The 21,579-nt window shown below is 37.6% G+C and overlaps 1 protein-coding gene and 1 pseudogene across 4 annotated transcripts in view; one reads left to right on the top strand and one right to left on the bottom strand.

The window, feature by feature from the left end:
* Mast2 (microtubule associated serine/threonine kinase 2) overlaps window positions 1-21,579 on the top strand; it is a 260,674-nt gene that overhangs the window by 8,514 nt on the left and 230,581 nt on the right. The gene's annotated exons all lie outside the window — the stretch shown is intronic.
* On the bottom strand, window positions 12,681-15,412 carry LOC110347239 (heterogeneous nuclear ribonucleoprotein A3 pseudogene; annotated as a pseudogene).

Below are 21,579 nucleotides of genomic sequence, written 5' to 3'. Positions count from 1 at the left end.
GCTTTGGGGATCAAGGTGATGCTTGCTTCCAGGAATGAATTTGGGAGTATTGCTTCCCTTTCAATTTCATTGAAGAGTTTAAACAGTAGCGGCAGCAGTTCTTCTCTAAATGTCTTGTAGAATTCAGCAGTGAAGCCATCAGGGCCCGGGCTTTTCTTAGGTGATAAGTTTTTAATTATGTTTTCAATTTCATTGGTTGATATTGGGTTGTTCAGAGTTTTTAGGTCTTCTTCATTCAACTTTGGTAATTCATATGTATCTAGGAATCTGTCCATTTCTTCTGTGTTGTCCATCTTATTGGCGTATGGATTCTGGAAGTAGGTATTGATGATCATCTGGATTTCTGCTGGGTCTGTTGTAGTTTCACCCTTTTCATTCCTAATTGCATGGATTTAGGCCTTTTCTTTCCTTTTTCTGACAAGGTTGACTAAAGGTTTATCAATTTTGTTGATTCTTTCAAAGAACCAACTCTTGGCTTCATTGATTTTTTTGTATCATTCTCTTAGTCTCCATTGCATTGATTTCTCCTCTGATCTTTATAATTTCTTCCCTTGTATGAGCTTTGGGGTTGTCCTGCTCTTCTTTTTCCAGAAGCTTGAGGTTCAGCATCAGGTTGTTTAATTGGGCTCGTTCTGTTTTCCTAATAGGCATATTCACTGCTATGAATTTCCCTCATAAGACTGCTTTCATTGTGTCCCATAGATTCCGATATGTTGTATTGTCATTGTCATTTAATTGAAGGAACTGTCTGATTTCTTCTTTAATTTTCTCTGTGACCCATTGGTTATTCAGAAGTGTGTTGTTCAATTTCCATGTGTTTATGAAATTTTTTGAGTTTCTTTTGCTATGGATCTCCAATTTCATCGCACTATGGTCTGATAATATACAGGGGATAACTTCAATTCCTTTGCACTTACTTAAACATGTTCTACGTGTGAGTATGTGGTCTATTTTGGAGAATGACCCATGTGCAGCTGAGAAGAATGTGTATTCTGATTTTGTGGGGTGGAAGACTCTGTAAACATCTGTTAAGTTCATTTGTTCAAGAGTTCGATTGAGTTCTAGTATTTCATTACTTATTTTTAGTCTAGTTGATCTATCTATTTGTGACAGTGGGGTGTTGAGGTCCCCCACTACAATTGTATTAGTGCATATATGGCTTTTCATGTCCGTATTTGTTTTATATAGTTGGGTGCACTAGTGTTTGGTGCATAGATATTTATGATTGTCATCTCTTCCTCTTGGATTCTTCCCTTTACAAGGATGTAGTGTCCTTCTTCATCTCTCTTAATTAGTGTTGGTTTGAAATCTACTTGATCTGCCAAGAGGATAGCTACTCCTGCTCTTTTTTGGGTTCCTGTTGCATGCAGTATTGTTTTCCACCCTTTAACTTTCAGTCTATGAGGTTCCTTTTGAATTGTGTTTCTTGTATGCAGCATATTGTTGGATTTTGCTTCTTGACCCATTCTGCCAGTCTATTTCTTTTGATTGGTGAGTTGAGACCATTAACATTGATGGTTACAACTGAAACGTATCGACTTGTCATTGCCATGACTTTTTCTTTTTGTTGGGTTCTCCCCCTTTACATTTAATTTCTTGTCATGCCAGTTGGGTTCATTCTGCTTTGCTTCCTGGGGTTGTGATCCTCAATGTCTGTTCCTAGGCTATTGTGTAAAATTCTTTGGAGTGCTGGTTTGGTATTCACGAAGTTCCTAAGGTGCTCTTTGTCATGAGAGTATCTTATTTCTCCATCAATTTTGAAAGATAGTTTTGCAGGGTACATCAATCTGGGTTGGAGGCTATTTTCTTTTAGGGCTTGGAATATGTCACTCCAAGCTGTTCTTGCCTTGATGGTTTGCATTGAGAAGTCTGCTGTGATTCTGATGGGCTTTCCTTTGTATGTGATTTGTTTCTTTTCTCTGACTGCTTGGAGGACTTTGTTCTTCTGTTGTGTTTCTGGAATCCTAACTATTGTATGCCTATGTGTGGATTTTTTTTTGATTAAGGCTATTTGGAGTCCTATATGCCTCACTTATCTGTATGTCAAGCTCTTTCCCCCTGCTTGGGAAGTTTTCTGCCATTATTTCTGTGAAGAGATTTTTTATGTCATCTGCATGCCCTCCTGTTTCTTCATTGAGCCCAATCAGTCTTATGTTATTCGTTTTTGCATCATCTAGCAGCTGCTGGATTGATTTCTCATGCTCCTTTATAATTTCGAAGCAATTTTTCTTTTCCTGGTCACTAATTGCAATCTTATCTTCTATATCTGAAATTCTGTCCTCACACTGGCTCATTCTGCTGTGTAGACTTTCAGTGGAGTTTTTCATGTCCTGGAAATCTATTTGCATCTGTTTTATGGATTCCATTTATTTCTTATGTTGGGATTCCATCATGTTCCTCAGCTCCTCTCTAGATTTATTAATCATGTCTTGCACTAAGGGCACAATTTCTCCTGTTATCTGAGAAATTATTTCTGATTTCATTTTTTCCAGATCCCCTTTTGTTGCCAGTTCAGTGGGTCCAGGTGGTTGAGTATCAGAGGGTTCCATCTCATTTCCTTTTGGGGTTGCTGTAGGTGATCTGGAAGTCTGGTTTTGAGACTTATTTATGTGTTTTCTCATTTCGACTGGGGCAGGGGGCTGTTAGCACCTGCATGGATTACCTCCTCTGAGCTGGGTGAGGTGGGACAGGGGCCGGGAGCAGCAGTAGGGATGGTGACCCAAAAGCCCTTTCCTGTGGGCTGGGAGCAGCCGGAGGGATGGTGGCCGGGAAACCCCTTCCTCTGGACCAGGAGCAGTGGGATGGTGGCTCAGAAGCCCCTCCCTCTGGGCCGGGAGCGGTGGGAGGGATGGTGGCCCGGAAGCCCCTTCCTCTGGGCCAGGATTAGTGGGACAGAAGGTGGCCCAAAAGCCCTTTCCTCTGGGCTGGGAGCAGCGGGAGGGATGGTGACCAGGAAGCCCCTTCCTCTGGACCAGGAGCAGTGGGACGACGGCTCAGAAGCCCCTACCTCTGGGCCAGGAACAGTGGGACTCAGTACCTTGGTCTGGTAGTCTGGTGTCCTCTGTGCCTTGGTAATGTGGAATCAGGTGGCTGCCTGTCTGCAGTGGGGTGGTGGGTGTCTTCCGCGTCACTCGGGACCTCGGTAGGGCGTGCACAGACCTGCCTGTCTGCAGCGGGCTGATTCGGCGTGTGTTCCACGCGACTGGGGACCTCGGCAGGGTGTGGGCAGACCTGCCTGTCTGCAGCGGGGTGATTTGGCGTCTTCTGCGTGACTCAGGACCTCGGTAGGGCGTGCACCAGCTCCTCTTTACTCTGCATTAATACATTGGCAAAAGGACAGGGAAGAAACACATAATAGGGAAACTGCATAATATTTGTAGGGAATTAAAATTGGTTTAATATGGCTGGAGCTTGAGATTGAAGCCATAGGTGCTAAACTAAGAGATTAAAGCGGCCTTAATTGTTGGCAGTCTATAATAGAATGTAAAGGATATTGGACATTTGAGAATTCCGAGTTTTCAAGGTAGAAAGTTTATCAGCCCTCCATCCCCTCTTATTCAAGGTGTGGGTAAGGGCTAGCTCCTAAAAACCTATTAACTTTGCAATGTTTAGTTTTATCAAAAGTAATAAACTCCTGGGAAGACTGAGGATAAGGCCGAGGGTTGGGAGTGTGAGGCGGTGCTGGGAACAGAGGGCCTGAGATAGTTGAAGTAGTTTTGCTAGTAGTAGGGTACATGTGCTTACAGAGTTTTCCCATCTTTGTTCTTCTGGATGCTCCATTAGCTTTTTCCAGTCCTGATCACTCATATTAACCTACGATCAGGATTAGTAGAGGCAGCTGAGTATTATAATCCATGTGTTTCCTTTATTAGTTTTAGTTGGTATATGGATCTTTGGTAAATCTGCCATCTAGCTTTGTACTTTCTTGATGAAATCCCAGTAGAACTTTGGTATTTATTACTTTTTGTCAGTAGGTATTGTTTTCACCAATTATATGAGCATTTGGAATTCTAAATATTTCAAAGCCTGGGGTTGTTTGATCAAGAGCTAGCCCTGGAGAAAGAGGGAAAAGTCCTTAGGAGAATGGTGGGATTGAGGAGGATTGGGGGCTAGACTCAGGTAATGAGAGTAAGGGCCTACACAGAACACATTGTTAGTGAGACATACTTAACCCTATTCGTGATTTAGTATTATACCTCATTGTTAATTTCCAAATACTCTTTCATCTTTTTTTTTGTACCAGATTTATGTCTGCATTGGTTAGGCAGTAAATAATTTGTGAAGAAAATTGACATCAACCAGAGATTCCTATTTCCATGTTCATTAGGTATATTTTAGCTTTACCAGCAAATCTACTGCTAAACTCCTATATTGCACTTACCAAAATTCTGATCTTTATATCATCTCCTATCTTCTAGCTTGCACTGTATTTTAGAATTTCTTCTCCAAAAATTGTTTAAGCTCTTAGGAACTTTTAGTTCATTGATTTTTTTTTTTTCCTCTTTAAAAACTACATTTTGTATTGTCAATCACTTCGTGCTTATGGTTTCCTCCTTATCTGACCTAACATTTCATGGGCTGTCATAATCATTTCCTGTCTGTGTACTGTCAACTCCTTTGGGTCTTTATCCCCTAGTCTTACCTGCCTGGCAACCCCCCAGCTATGGTTAAACCAACTTCCTACCTATTCTGAACCTATGTCTAAGCATTTAAATGTGCCTGTAGGAAAATACAACCATACTGACGTCTAAATATATGGTCATTAACATCAAGGAGACTGTCAGCTTTGACAGTCAATCCTAGAATGTTTCTGTAATCTATTAGGTCTTCTACTCTTAAATGACAGTGTAATCTTTCTTTGTCCTCAGACCTCCAGTATACTCTTTGCCCTTGCTCTTAGTTGATGTCCTTGCCTCCTGTTTCATGGAGGGGGAAAAAGACAAGAGAACTTCCACAAGCTCTTATTACCAATCAGTCAGTCAATCTAACTGTATGTACCCATACTCTTTGCCCTCTCTCCTGTTGCTATGGGCAGTCTGCCCCTACATCTAATTAAGTTTTCTTCTTGCAAAGCTGGAGGCTTTACAATACTCGACTTCAAAATATATTAGAAAGCTGTAGTAATCAAAATAGCATGGTATTGGCATATAACCAAACACATAGACCAGTAATGGTGAACCTTTTAGAGCTTTCAATTATACAAACAGCCCACTGCAGCACATGTGTCGTAGGTTTGGTACCACTACTATAGACCATTAGAATAGACCAGAGAGCCTAGAAATAAATCCATTCATCTGCAGCTAATTTCTGACAAAGCTGCCAAGGACCAACATTGCAGAAAGGACAGTCTTTTTTTTTTTTTTTTTCTTTTCTGGTGCTGGGGATCGAATTTGGAACCTTGTGCTTGTGAGACAGGTTCTGGAACCACTGAGCTAAAGCCCTGGCCCAGGACAGCCTTTTAATAAATGGTACTGGGAAAATTTGATATCTGCCTGCGGGAGAATGACACTAGACTTGCCTGCCTGTATAAAAGTGGGCTTCTCTCTTGTCTTGTATAAAAATCAATTTAAAATGGACTAAAGACTTAAATGTAAAATCCTGAGACTATGGAACTATTAGGAGAAAATGTAGGAGAAATGCTTTATGACATTAACCTGGCCAAAGATTTGTTGGATTCAATTCCAAAAGCACAAAGAATAGTTGCAAAATAGACAAATGGGGGCCGGCGATTTAGCTCAGTGGTTCTGCTGCCTGTCTTGCAAGGGCTAGGATCTGAGTTCAATCCCCGGTACCAAAAAAAGAAAAGAAAACAAAATAGACAAATGGGATTCTGTGCAGCAAAAGAAATAAAAAAGAGTGAAGAGACACCCTACATAATAGGAGAAAATACTTGCAAACTGTACATCTGATAAGGGGTTAACATCTGGAATATATAAACAACTCAATAGCAGAAAGCCAAATAATCTGACTAAAATAAATTAAGCAAAAGACCTGAATCATCATTTCTCAAAGGATGACATACAAAAGCAAATAGGTATATGTAAAAATGCTTAATATCACTAATCATCAGGGGAATGCACAGTAAGATCACAGTGAAGTATCATCTCACTCCAGTTACACAGTGATCAAAAAAGCAACATTGCAAGTGCTGTTGGAAGATGTGGAAAAAAGGAACACATACTATTGGTAGAATGTAAATTAGTTTGGCCATTAAATAAAACAGTGTGAAGGTTCCTTAGAAAGTTAAAAATAGATTAGGGGTATGACACTTGCTTAGCATATGCAAGGCCCTAGATTTGATCCCTAGCACCCTTCTCCCCCCCCAAAAATTTAGACTAGAACTACTATAAGATCCAACAATCCCACTAATGAGTTATATAGATACTCAATGGAAATGAAATTAATATGTTTACTGTATATCTGTACTCAGGTTTATTGTAGCACTATTCACAGTAGCCATTAACCTAAATGTCAATAGATAAATGGATAAAGAAAATGTGGTATATATAGCAACAGAATATTATTAAGTCATACAAAATGATAAAAGCCTGTGGTTTGCAACAACATGAATGAACCTGGAGAGTAGTTAAAGTTAAATAAGCCAGAAACAAAGACAGACACTGGATTAAATCATTCATGTGGAATCTAAACGAATTGATCTTATGGAAGTACAGTAAAACAGTGGTTACCGGAGCCTTAGAAAGATGCAAGAGGGAAGGGAAATGAGAGAGATTGGTCAGTAGATAGAAAGTTACAGTTAGGAGAAAGAAGTCCTTGTGTCCTGTTGTGCTATGGAGTGGCTATAGTTAACAATGTTTCAAAAGAGCTAGAAGAGAGGAGTTTTGATTGTTTCCCCAGGAAGAAGTAAATGTTTGAGGTGATGAATATGTTAATTACCTTGATTCGATTATTATGCAGTGTATACAGGTATCAAAACATCATTGTAAAAAAAAAATCATTGTAGCCCATAAATTTGTACAGAAAATAAAAAAAATTCATTATTGCAGTTATCTGTTTATACTAATTTTTTTCTTTCTTTCTTTCTTTCTTTCTTTCTCTCTCTCTCTCTCTCTCTCTCTCTCTCTCTCTCTTTCTTTCTTTCTTTCTTTCTTTCTTTCTTTCTTTCTTTCACTGGAGATCAAACTCAGAACCTTGAGCTTATGAGGCAGGTGCTGTGCCACTGAGCTAAATCGCCGGCCCTAATTTTTCTTTTCTATTGGTTGATTTTTCTCAACTTAGAAGCACGGTGTAATATTTCCTGTCTTAAAAATCTTAATTGGCAATCTGGGCATAGTGGTATACATCTTAATGCCAGCACTTGGGAGGCTGAAATAGGATTGTGAAACAGGATAGCCTGGGCTGCAAAGCAAGTTCCATACCAGTTTGGACTACAGAGCGAGAGCCCCCCTACCCCAAGGGTCAAGAGAAACCCTTCCTTAACCCTGTAATTCCCTCATTCATTTGTTTCAACAAGGTTGTGTTTTGTTTTGTGTTTTGAGTACCATTAGGATTATAGCAGTGAAAAAGGCAGTTACTGCTTTCATGAAATTTCATCTTATTTGACCTGGTACATTTGACATGGTTGGTCATCCCATTATATGACTTTTGAGATCACGCTCTTGATTTTTTTTTTTGGTACTGGGGATCGAACTCAGCACCTTGCCCTTGTGAGGCAGGTGGCGGCACCACTGAGCTAAATCCTTGGCCTTGTTGTTTTTTTTTTCTGTTTCACTGCAAGTGCTTCAGGGAATTCATTCTTTAATTTGCTTCTACCTCTGTTTTCCTTGTGTGATCTCATCAGATTCTCTGGTTGACATTCTGTATGCTGATGTGACAGTCAGTGTGGTGATGATTCCCACATTTGTTTTTCTGGTTTTGACCTTTTTCCTGAACTCTAGACTCCTGTTTTTAGTTGCCTATGTAACATTTCCATTTGAGTAACTCATAGATCACTTAACCTTAACAGGCCTCAAAACTGAACCATTGATGTCACTTCTCAGTCTGCTTCTTCCTCAGCCTTTCCTCTGTCAATAAATGGTATTTCCATTTATTCATAAATTTACTTGGACCAGAATTTGGAAGCTGTCTTTGATTCTTTTCTTAACATTGCATTCTATATTTAGTTCCTTGGGTCTGTTAGGTATTACATTGAAATTGTGTGAGCCTTTTCTCTACCACCTATCTAAACCTTTAATGCATCATTTTTCATTTGGATTACTAAAAACATTTCTTAACTGGTCTTCCTGATATTCCCTTCCCCACTCCGTGATATTTTGCACATAGCAAGTTGTCCTGTAAAAACTTAAATAAGGGGTTCTCACTTCCCTGTCAAAACCCTACTGTGGCTTTCCATTTCAGTTTAAATCAAAATCCACAATGTTAACTTTGTCCTGCAAGATTCTCTATGCCTGGCCCTTGGCATTCTCTAGCATCATTTCATTCAATTTTTCCTCTTGTGCACAAGCTCTTGCATACTGGCTACTCTGGTGGTCCCTGGGTATATTAAGCATTCTCGGCCTGAGAACATTTTAAAAATTACTATTATTTGAAGACTTTTGTACTTGGTAGTTTTTTCTATTTGAAATTCTCTTTCTCTCTCTGTGTATTCATGTGTGTGTATATATATACATATATATACGTGTATAATATATGTATATATATGTGTGTATATCTATCTATCTATCTATCTATCTATCTGCGTTTCTTTTTTTTTTTTTGGTACCGGGGATTGAACTTGGGTCCTTGCACTTGTGCAGCAGGCGGCGAAACCACTGAGCTAAATCCCCAGCCCTATCTGCGTTTCTCATTTCATTCAGATCCCTGTTCAGATGTAGATACCACCTTATCAAAGAGGCCTTCCTTGATGACCAGTCTTTCCTTTTTTTTTTTTAATGTTATGCATATTAGTTATACAGATTGGTAGGTTTAAATTTTACAGATTTGTACATACATGTAACATACTTAGATTATTTTAACTCCCTTTCTTTTCCTCTGTTGCCCTTCCTTCCCTCTTGTTTACTTCTTCTGTAATAGTCCTTCTCTTGACTACCCTTTCTAAAGTAATTCTTTTGGTCACTCCCTTTTTTCTTTGTATGATGTCCTTTATTCATGTTATTGTCACATACTTGTCATTTATTTTCTTTCTTCCACATTAGAATATATACTTTCAGATGGTAGGAATTTGGGTCTGTTTTTCTCACTTGATATATAGCTTCTCGAATTCTGCCTTGTATATAGAAAATACTAAATAATTACTCTTTTTTTTTTTTGGCACCGGGGATTGAACTTGGGACCTTGCACTTGTGAGGCACGCCCTGGAACCACTGAGCTAAATCCCCAGCCCCACTGTTGACTGAATATATGGTGAATGAGATTGAGTCAAATTCTGACTTCAGATTCCAACACTGTGACTTGAGACAAGTTATTTAAGTTCTCCAAGCCTCAATTATCCCAAAAGTATAATGGAGATAATATTATCTATTTCATAGAGTTATTATGAAGATTTAATAAATCAATCTCTGTAAAACACTTATGATAGAGCCTGATAATGGAAACTACTGAGTAATGGTTATTATTATATTTTCAAGGTATGTGTACAGAATGTGTCAGTATAGAATTCATATTTTTACTGTTCCCATCTGGATTTAGAAATATAATAGAAAAAGATGACTTGATGTTTTGTTTGTGTTACTAATTTGTCCATATTTTGTTCAGCTTGAAAAGGAAGTTTTCTCAGTTTTTTTTTTTTTTTTTTTTTTTGGTACCAGGGATTGAACTCGGGTCCTTGTGCTTGTGGGGCAGGCAGCAGAACCACTGAGCTAAATCCCTGGCCCAAGGAAGTTTTGATTTGTGTATTTTTTTTCCTTTAGGAAACCTTATGGAGTTTTTAAGTAACTGGCCTAGAAGAGAGTATAGTGTCCCTAGGTTTCATCGTGTAATTAAGAACAAATTCGGCCCAAGGGACCCGTATTTTAAAGTTCTGTGATATCTCTGTGGTGCCAACTTTAAGGTAGTAATTCTCCCTAAGGGAGAAACTGAGTAGCAGAAACACACATTCTTTAGACCTTAATTTATTGGAGATTAACCTGTCATGTAGTTTCTCTGCTTATATTTCAGCAAAATAGAAGTATTATAGTATTGTCAGGCAGTGTGTTAGACTTGTAGGAATGTTTTAAAATAGCAGAAAGTTTAGAAATAGTTGGTAGTAATTTTTTTTAAATTTTTAAAATAACTATTATCAAACACACATGTAAAAAATTAAAACTATTCAAAGAAGAACAAAGCAAGGGGAAAAAAACTACAGTAATATTCAAATACAGTAGAACTCAACCAAAACAAAACTGAAAAGCACTTAAGCATTTTTCCATTTAACTTAAAAAAGCATCTCAAGGACCAACAAGACACCAGAGGATGTGATTTGTTTCAGAAAAGATCCCCAGAACCAACATTGAACAAATAATGATCTGGAAAAAAGCACCAGTTAGCAGATTCTACAGAAGCCAAACTTCTCCCTAATTTAAATTTCAATACAGTCATATGACACGCAATGGAAACACAGAGAAATATGTTATTAGGCCATTTCATCCGTGTGTATGCTTAATTACACTTTCAGTTTCCCACACTAGAGAAACGATTCGGTATTTACACACGTGTGTCCTGTTTATTTCACTTAAGAGTATCGCCTCAATGTGCATTCACTTAGCTATAAATGTCTTTAGTTTTGCGTTCTTTATGGCTGAGTAGTAATCCATTTTATAAAAAAACCCACATCTTCTTTATCCAGTTTCCAGTTGATGGGCACTTGGGCTGTTTCCAAGCTTTCTCTATTACAAACTGTGCTGCTATAAACATGGGTGCACATATATCACTGTGGTAAGATTCTTTTAATTCTTTTGGGAAGATACCCAGCAGGGGGATAGCTGGGTCGAATGGGACCTGTAAGCCTAGTTCTTTGAGGTATCTCCATACTGATTTCCACAGTGGTTGCACTAGTCTGCACTCCCACCAACAATGGAGAAGGGTTCCTTTCTCCCCACACCCCCGCCAGCATTTATTAGATGATTTCTTAATAGCAGCCATTCTTTTTGGGGTGAGGTGGAATCTCAATGTTGTTTTCATCTGCATCTCTTGAATAACCAGTGATGTTGAACGTTTTTTCATATATTTATTTGCTGCTTTTACTTCTTTGTCGGAGAAATGTCTGTTCATTCCAGATGCCCATTTTTGTTTTTTTTTTTTGGGGGGGGGTACCAGGGATCGAACTCGGGTTCTTGCGCTTGCAAGGCAAGTGACGGAACCACTGAGCTAAACCCCTGGCCCAAGATGCCCATTTTTGAATTGGGTCTTTGAATTTGAGGGGTCTGATTGTTTTCAATTCTTTTTATATTCTAGATAGTAGTCCTTTGACGTACAGCTGTGAAAATTTTTTTCCCACATTGTAGGTTGTCTCTTAGCTCTGTTGGTGGTTTCTCTTAGAGTGCAGAAGTTTTTTAATAAGATATCCCATTTGTTGATTCTTTGTGCAAGTTCCCGTGACACTTTTTTTTGTTGTTGTTCATAAAGTCTTTTCCTATACCAATATCTTCAAGAGTTCTACCTAACTTATCTTCCAGCAAATTTAGTGTTTCTGTCCTAATATTCAAATCTTTAATCCACTTCGATCTTAATTTAGTGCATGGTGATAGGTATGGGTCTAGTTTTAATTTTTGGCAGGTTGAAATCCAGTTTTTCCAACACCATTTATTAAATAGGCTATCTTTCCTCCAATGATGGTGATTGGCTCCTTTGTCAAAGATGAGGTGGCTAAGCATATCTGTAGTTGTTTCTGCATCTTCTAATCTATTCCACTGATCCTCAGGTCTGTTTCTTTGCCAATACCATGCTGTTTTCATCACAGTAGCTTTGTAGTATAGTTTCAAGTTGGGGATTGTAATACCCCCAGCCATATTTCTGTTGCCTAAAATTTCTTTTGCTATTCTAGGTCTCTTCTCATTCCAAATTAATTTTGGATTGTTTTCTCTAGTTCTGTGAAATATATTGTTGGAATTTTAATTGGCATTGCATCAAACCTATATAATAGGTTTAAAAATAGGAAAGAAAGAAGTTAAACTGTCATTATTTGTTGATGATATGATACTTTACATAGAAGATCCAAAATACTCTGCCAAAAGACTTCCAGACTTAATTGACAGGTTCAGTAGAGTAGCTGGATATAAGGTCAACACTCAAAAAACAATAGCCTTTTTATATACAAATAATAGACTCACTGAGAGAGAAATTAGGGAAACAATTCCTATAACAATAGCATCCAAAAAAATGAAATGTCTAGGAGTCAATCTAACAAAGGAAGCAAAAAAACCTCTACACTGAAAACTGTAGCACTTTGAAAAAGGAGACTGAGGAGGATATAAGAAAATGGAAAGACATCCCTTGTTCCTGGATAGGAAGAACCGATATAGTGAAAATGGCCATACTTCCAAAACTATTAGGTAGTAATTTTTTTTTTTTAAAGTTAAAAATTCCTTAATTTTTTATTCCTGGTACCACTACCACAATTTACAGGACAATATGCATGATGTAATGAAAAGAAAAAGACAAAGCTACAACAGATAAAAGACCTCAGGAATGTACATCTAATTGACACTACATTGCACTGATCAATAGCTGCACTCTGCAAACTGTGGGTATGACAGTCCTGAACCAGAAGGGTTTCCCATTTAAGCTGCAGTAACTTTTCTGACTATGGATCATCGTTCCTTCTGTGGCAGATTTTTACAGTTCCGCTAATGCATTTGGGACGACTGTCTCAAAGTAACCTGCAGCTTTCCTGACAACTCCTCGCTCTCTCTCCTGCTAAGAACTGTAGCCCTTTTCTGTTGTTTTTTAAAACCTTCTGCTACCATATCCACCACTTCCACCACCAGATCCGTAACCACCACCATAGGGACTACCAGAGCTTCTTCCACCAAAACTGCCCCCTTTCATGGGTCTGTAATTTGATTGGTGTTGACCACTATAATTTCCAAAGTCATTATAGTTTCCACCACCACCATAGTTACCACCACCAAAATTTCCTCCTTCATTGTAACCATCATATCCTCCTCCTCCACCTTATCTACCACCCTGATTTCCATATCCTGGTCCACCACCACCATAGCCTCCTCTACTACTGTAACAGTACCACTGCCACAGTTCCCAACCCCAAATCCATTATATCCACTGTCACCTCCTTCGTAACTACCTCTGCTGCCACCACTTCCACCACCATAGCCTCCTCTTCCACCAAAGTTTCCACCATGGCCAAAATTCCCTCCACCACCTCCAAAGTTTCCTCTATGACCCATAAAGTTGCCAGATCCACCTCCATGACCTCTTTGTGATCCAGCAGACTGCGTCTCTTGTTTAGAAAGGGCCTTTTTCACTTCATAATTATGCCCATTAATAGTGTAGTATTTCTGAACAACAATTTTATGAACTGTGTCGTGATCATCAAAAGTTACAAAAGCAAATCCTCTCTTTTTCCCACTCTGCCTGTCTTCCATAACTTCTGTGGTTTCAATCTTGCCATACTTTTCAAAGTAGTCTCTCAAATTATATATCTTCTGTATCTTCTTTAATACCGCCAACAAAGATTTTCTTCACTGTTAGATGGGCACCAGGCTTTACTGAATCCTCTCTAGAAACAGCTCTCTTTGGTTACACTACGCACCCATCAACTTTGTGTGGTCGAGCACACATTGCTGCATCCACCTCTTCAACACAAGAGTAAGTCTCAAAACCAAAGCCCCTGGAGCGTTTTGTTTGGGGATCTCTCATTACCACACAATCTGTGAGTGTGCCCCATTTCTCAAAATGTTCTCTTAAGCTATCATCTGTAGTTTCGAAGCTCAGACCACCAATAAACAGCTTCCTCAACTGCTCTGGTTCCTTTGGATCATGGCCCCCCCCCCCCCCCCTCGTGGCAGCCAGAATCGGGCTGGGGGCAACCGGTCGGCGGTTTTACCTCTATTTTGAGATCGGACTCGCCTCTTCCAACTCGAGTTCAATATGGGACCTAGGTAGTAATTTTTTATTTTAATTATTTATTTATTTTTAATGAAGTAAGTTTATTGGTACATTTTAGGTGTACATAATGATCACATTCATCATAGTGAATTTGTACCTGTATGTGATACATCTTGATTCTTATTTTTTCTCATTTTCCTACCCTCCCTTTGGCCCCTCTTCTCATCCTTATTTACAAAAGCTTTGTTTCTATTTTTTCCTTCTTTTCTCATTTTTTCCCTTTCTCCCCCCCAGTTTCTTTACACATTTGAACATTTTCTTCCTATTTCATAATGTCTATAAACGAGACATTTGTAGCTAAATGGATGCACCTTGAGACCATACTCAAGTGAAATAAATCAGATACACATGTGGTAAATACCACATTGTTTCTCTGGTATGAGAAACTGAAAGTGTAAATGAGGACCAAAATGTATAATAGGTTGTGATTTTTTAAAACCTCTCTTACATTATTACAAAGGAATGTTACCAAGATGATTTTGTTCAGGTAACCCAGAACATTTATCAGTAAAAGAAAAAGATGCTTATTAGCTTAGGCTTTGGTCTTCATGTTAAAGAACACTAGCTGCTGTAATAGATACATTTAAAAGGACCCAGACTGACAGAGTATTTTCTATACAGGAAAAGTGGAGAATGGGCCAGCCCAGAAAAGGCTTAATCACCCCCGACCCATTTTCCATTGCCAAAACTCAGTTACAGGGCCATGTCTAACTGCTGTAGAGGACTGGGGAATGTAGCTTGTGCAGGGAGGAAGGAAAATCATGTTTGGTCAACAACTAGCTCCTCCCTGCCATAGGCCTCAGAATCCAGTATAGTCTGAAGTTAGAACTTACAGAAATCCTTTTATTTTTTAGTCTCCTTTTATTCCTAGAGCTATAGGCCACTTCTATTCCTTCTAGGCCCACAGAATTTTGGGTCACAACCATTTTGAATGTAGGGAAAGGACTTTTCTTACACATGGTAGAAAGTCTGGAAAAGCGTATTTCCTTCTGCCTGTGGTCGAGCTGATCTGTGGGAATCCCTCACTATCCAGTCCTTCCTATAGTGAGAACTGTCCTTACACTTCTCTCACTTTGTTAGCCTCATCATGTAGGGGAGAGAGAGAGGGAGAGAGAGAGGGAGGGGGGGGGAGGGAGGGAGAGAGAGAGAGAGAGAGAGCCAAAGAAGTCAGGTGACTGGGTCCCAAGTTTTTTCACACTAATAGACTCCTCAAAGGAAGTGTGAGTAGAGCTGCATTCTTAAAAGTGCTTTGACTTTGCCATTTTTTAACTTTATGGTAAAAGTGTATTCACTTGACATGAAATTTACCAATAGTGACATTTAGTTCCTTCACATGTTGTGTAGCCATCACCACTATCTAGTTCCAGAATTTTTATCACTCCAGAAAGAGCCCATTAAGTAGTCATTTTCTGTTTCTTCCCTGCCCAGTCCCTGGCAACCACAGATCTGTTTTATTTGTGTGTTTGTTTTTTGAGCTAGGGTCTCACTATATAGTTCAGACTGGCCTGGATCTCACTGTGTAGCCCAGGCTGGCCTCAAACTCACTGTGATCCTCCTGCCTTAGCCTCCCCAGTGGTAGGATTACAGATGTATACTACCACTCCTGGCTTCCACTAATCAGTTTTCTGTCTCTAAGGACTCTGGACATTTCCTTTAAATAACATAATGTGTGACCTTTTGTGTCCAGCTTCTTTCACTTAATATTTTTCTTTCATTGAGATTGTAGCATATATTAGTACATTGTAGCATGTATTCCTTTTTGTGGCTAATATTGCATTTTATATAGGTACTGTTTTGTTTATTCATCAATTGATGAACATTTCAGTTTTTCCTAATGTTTTGCAATTGTGAATAATGCTACTGTGAACATTTGTGCATGTTTTTTGAGTATTAAAATTTTTTTTTTATATACAGGAGTGAAATTGGTAGGTCATATGGTAATTCCTTATTTAACTTTTCTTTCAGTAAAGGGGACTGAACTCAGGGTCTTTACACTGAGATATATCCCCAACCCTTTTTTTGTTTTTGTTTTGTTTTGAGACAAAGTCTGGCTAAATCACTGAGTTGGCCAGGCTGGGTTGGAACTTGTGATCCTCCTGTCTCAGCCTCCTAAAGTGCTGGGATTAGAGGTATGCACCATCATGCCTAGCTTTTACTTTACTTTTTGAGGGACTGCCAAACTATTTTCCACAGTGGCTGTACCATTTAACATTTTCACCAGCAATACATAAAGGTTCTAATTTTTATGTCCTTGTTACCACTTAATCATTTTCTTTTTTAAAAATTGTAGCCGTCATAGTGGATGCAAAGTGATATTTCATTGTATTTTTGATTTTCATTTCTCTCCAGCTGATGATATTGATCATCTTTTTATTTTCTTATGACTATATCTTCATTTGTAGAAATGTCTATTCAAGTCCTTGCCCATTTTAAAACTGGGTTATCTTGTTGAGTTCTAAGAGTTTTATATGCTTTCTGAATACTTGACTTCTATCAGGTATATGGTTCATAATTATTTTCTCCCTTTTATTAATCATCAAATTATTTTGGGAGAGGTTAGCTGAGATTATGAATTTGGAATTAAGGTTAAATTTATATTATTTACTTTCATTGGCTTTATAATTTTGTGTAAAATCTCTTAGCTTTCTCTGCTACATTTTCTCTTTTACACATTAAAGCAAATGTTCCTTTTTATCCCTTTTTTAGTGTTGTATTTTCTAAATGGAGGTTTTGAGTGTCTTGAAAAAAATATGTCATCTTGTTTGTATGATGTATATGTCTTAAATATTTATTTTTTTATTTTTTATTTTTTTTGTCTTAAATATTTTTAACATTTCTAGAGCCAGAGTAAAAAGTTAAATTCTAAGTTGGTAATCCTTTCTGGCAATTTTTAATTCTCATTTTGTGTTATAAAAATTTATGAAAAATTATAGTTACAAAAAGATGCATTAGGCACTTACATGCTAAGTAGAGTTAACAGATTGTTTACATTTTGTTTCAGAGGTTTTTAAAAAGAAGTAAAATGTTACAGGTGCTTTTAGGATCTTTTTGTTTCTCCTTCCCCCAAGAGGAAGATGCGCTCTGAAGATGGTGTGCATTAAATGTTGCACTGGAGGAGGGGAGGGAACGTATATTACTAAAGCTACTTGTCTATAAGCAAGATGCAGCAGTTTTTGTTTTTTTTGTTTTTTGTTTTGGTACCGGCGAAAGCGCTGAGCTAAATCCCCGGCCCTAAAGCTTTATGGTTTTTTGGGGTTTTTTTGGTACTGGGGATCGAACTGGGGATCTTGCGCTTTCGAGGCAGGCGGCGGAACCACTGAGCTAAATTCCCAGCCCGGTGCAGCAGTATTTTAAAAAAATGTTATATAAATTATGTCTTGCCATATGTATCCTTTTATCCCCCACCCCCACTGGGGATCCAACTCAGGACTTTGTGCTTACAAGGGAGGTGCGGTGCCACTGAGTTAAACCCCCGGTCCTCTTTTACCTCTTGTTTTACTTAACACCATTTTTTAGAATTGTGTATGTCATGAACAAACTTTTTCTGTAAAGGACCAGATAATAAATATTTTAGACTTTGTCATAGTGTCTTTGTCACTATTACTCAACTCCATTATGGTGTGTGATATTGTTCATAAAATAACATGTAAAGGAATTATTTGGCTATGTTCCAATAAATTTATGTATGGACACGGATATTGAAATTTCATATAATTTTCATATTTTTTATATTAAGACTTTCATGAAATGTTTTTTTGACTTGTCAACCATTTAAAAACATAAAAATTAGTTTTAGTTTCCTGGCTGGATGTAACAGATAATAGGTGAAATTTGGCTTGCCAGTGAAATTTGATAACCCTATGTTGATACATTTAGATCAGTTTCATTAATCATTGATTGCCATATATTACTTTCAATAAATAACAATTTTATTCCTATAATAATGGCCCCTTTTGGTTATTTTCACCATCTCTAGTACAGTACCACAGGAACTATCCTTACGGTTATCTTTTGCACATGTTTATCTTTTTGCTGGGTGGTGGTGTCAAATTGCTTTCTGAAGTGATTGTAACATTTTGCATTTTGATCAGTGATGTTTCTGTGTCTTTGTTGCCAATTCTTATCAGATTATTACTTTTTATTAGGTTTAAATGACATCTCAGTGTTTTAAATACATTTCCCTGTTTACTAGTTAGATTGAAGATCTTTTCATGTATTTGTTGCTTATTTGAAATAAATTTTTTTTTTTTGGTACCGGGGAGATTGAACTCAGGACCTCGTGCTTGCCAGGCAGGTGCTGTGCTGCTGAGCTAAATCCCCAGTCCAGAAAATATTTGTTTTTGAGACAAGGTCTTGCTATGAAGTTTAGGCAGGTCTTGAACTATGTAGCCCAGGCTGCCCTCGAACTCATGGCAATCCTCCTGCCTCAGCCTCCCAAGTGCAGAGATTATAGGTATGCACCAACATGCCTGGCTTTATTTGCAAAAATTTTTTTTTGTCTTTTATGACTTGCTTGTTACGTGGTTTCTTTGTTAATAGGCTTTTTCTTTTTTTTTTTTCTCTTCCTGATTGGTTGTTATAAGTTATTAATATCATTTAAATACATGAAAAAAACCAACTTTGAAATAAAATTTGAATTCTTTTGGTAGGTTAGTAGGTTTGAATTTGAAATGAGGATAAGAATGCTTATTTTGCAGTGATGGTTTAATCGAGATTAAAAATGACCTATTTGTATTGGATTTGTATTGGATCCTATTTGTATTTTTTATTGTGCCTAATTTTTGTCACTGATAAAACTATCTATAGAATATTCTTTTTTGTGGCAGAACACCTTTTTGCAATCTTCTTTTTTAAATTAAAATAAATACTGTGTAAGAAGTGTAGAAAAGTACAGAAAACATATGTATAGGTTAGTAAATTATGATGTTTGAATTCCTTTGTAACTCCTATCCAGAAACTCCTCATTGTGCTTCATCCTATCACAGTCCCTCCTTCTCTTCAGAAGTCATCTCTACCTTGACATAAAAAGTAATCACTATCAGGGCTGGGGATTTAGCTCAGTGGTTCCACCTCCTGCCTCGCAAGCGCAAGGACCTGAGCTCAATCCCCAGTACCAAAAAAAAGTAATCACTGTCTTGTATTTTTTAATAGTTTGTCACCCAAATTTGCATCTCTAGATCTTATAATTTAGTCTTGTCCATTTAAAAAATCTTGATATATTTAAATCTTTTACTCTGTAGTTTTCCTTGTATAACTTTCTTTTAATTAACATTTATATCTTGAAAAACCCAGAGGTGTTTGGTGTTTAGTGTTACCCATAGTCTAAATTGCATACTTATGGTACATTTCAAACCTTTTTTTGGTGTCCTTTGTATTGCCTACAAATTATAGGTAGATACAGAGGCTTAGAGTCTGGCTCAGTTCCTTTGGCAAGATTATAGGTGGTTCTGGGGTCTTTTAATAATATCTGCTTTTTGCTGTTTGATTTTAGCAGTTGTTGATACTTAGTGCCTAGATTCACTAATTCACATTTGTGAAATGGTAATATAATTTTATAAGTTTGTTTTTAGTTACTAATACTGTGTTAAGGAAACGTTTCCCGTCAATCTATTTGGTTCCCAATAGTGTAGTTCATGTGAGAAAGACCCAATTCTTCCCTTCTATTTGCCTATTTTAAAATAATGAATTGGTTCTCTGTCATCTTCAGGTGATCAGTTTTTTATCAGTGTGGATTCATGTACGTTTAAACATTGGATATGTTTTGAACTAATTTTACTTTATACTAATTTAAACTAATTTTATATTTTATATATTATACAATTATATATTGCATATAATTATATAATATTGTATAAATTATACAATACATTTTATATGAAATATTTTATATTAGTTTTATACTTTTACTTTTATACTAATTAAAACTCAGATTGCTCTATTATTGTCTGAGATTCTTTTCAAGTTAATTCTTCAGTCTTTTTTGACCTTGTCTTGATATTTCTTGTGTGTTAAACTATCATAGGCTCATTTCCCACCTTGTACCTACGATCAGCTATTTCTCCAAGATAAGTTGTTTTAATAGGAAAGAGTATTTCAAAACAACCAGTCTGGATGTTAAGGATATTGATTACAATTGGGTTGGTTATTAGTTCTTGGACTTTTCAGTGACTAGAGAAAAAAAATTTATATATAAATTTTTTTGTGAGTTTACAGAGATAGACAAAGGACCACTTTTTTTTTTTTTAGCTTAATCTCCTACATATCATATCAGTATAGTACCTTCTCTTCAATACCAAGAATGATGTTCTCAAAGACTCAGAGGATAATGGAATTACAATATACAGGAATTGTGAATTTGCTTCACTTTAAAAAAATTAGTACATTTGTGGTGCATAATGAATACATTCATTGTGGGCAGTTGGTACGTGTATATGACACATCTTAATTCTTTTTGCATTCTGTCTTTTCTCATTGCTGATACAAAATAACTGACATTCAAAATTAAAGGAGGGAAGGTTTATTTCAGCTCAGTTTTTAGAGGTTTCAGTTCATAGTTGTCTGGCTCCAAGGCAGGGTGGCATGGCAGAAGAGCATCACAGAGGAGAAACAGTTCATGGTGGGCAGAAGGCAGCAAAGCAGTGAAGTGTTGAAGCAGCAGCAAGTGACAACAGCAGCCCTCTTTCAGTCTCTTATATTCTGTCCAGGCTACATGCCCTTAGAGTGGGTACCACTCACACCCAGGGTGGGCCTTCCCATTATCTACACCCAGAACTATGCCAGACCAGTCAGTGGACTAATTTGTTAACCACACACCCATGATCCTAGCATCAAACATGTAATCCCAGCATCATACATCTAGATCCAGCCACCTCCAAAAAGCCCTGCCTATGATCACATGAGGCTTTGGGGACATGTCCTTTTTTTTCTTTTTTTTTGGTACCTGGGATCGAACATAGGTCCTTGCACTTGTCAGGCAGGCTAAATCCTGAGCTAAATCCCCGGCTGACACTTCTTGATAGAAGCCATTACACATGCCCTTCCACTCCCTCTCAGAATCTCTTAGTCTTCTTTCCATTTGCCAAAGATCTATCTTCCTGCTTCCTATTGTTTGTCTTTTATTTCACTCTTTGATCTGTTTATACTTTGGCTTTCTCATATAAGAGAAACCATAGGGTATTTAAGCTTGTGTGTCTGATTTATTTCAGTTAACATTATGGATTCAAAGTACATCCATTTTCCTACAAATGATTCATTTATCTTTATGGCAGAGTAGTACTCCACTGTGTATAAATACCTTATTTTCTTTATCCATTCAAGATACAGGCCATTTCCATGACTTAGGTATTATGAATTATGCGGCTAAAAGCTTGTGGCAGATTGTATTTGTCCTTCAGAAAGACAAACTACCGCCACATCCTTAAAAAAAATCACTGCTCAAATTTTCTCAACCTTTGAAAAATATGGTGGAGGAACAAGAGGCCTATAAAGATGTTTCAGAAGAGGAAGAAGAAAATA

This window comes from Heterocephalus glaber, unplaced genomic scaffold (assembly GCF_053883595.1).
Source record: "Heterocephalus glaber isolate CG9 unplaced genomic scaffold, H.glaber_assembly_v1.0 deba00001451, whole genome shotgun sequence".
Taxonomy (NCBI): Eukaryota; Metazoa; Chordata; class Mammalia; order Rodentia; family Bathyergidae; genus Heterocephalus; species Heterocephalus glaber.
The sequence above is the reverse complement of the archived record's forward strand: the minus strand, read 5'-3'. Positions and strand labels throughout refer to the sequence as shown.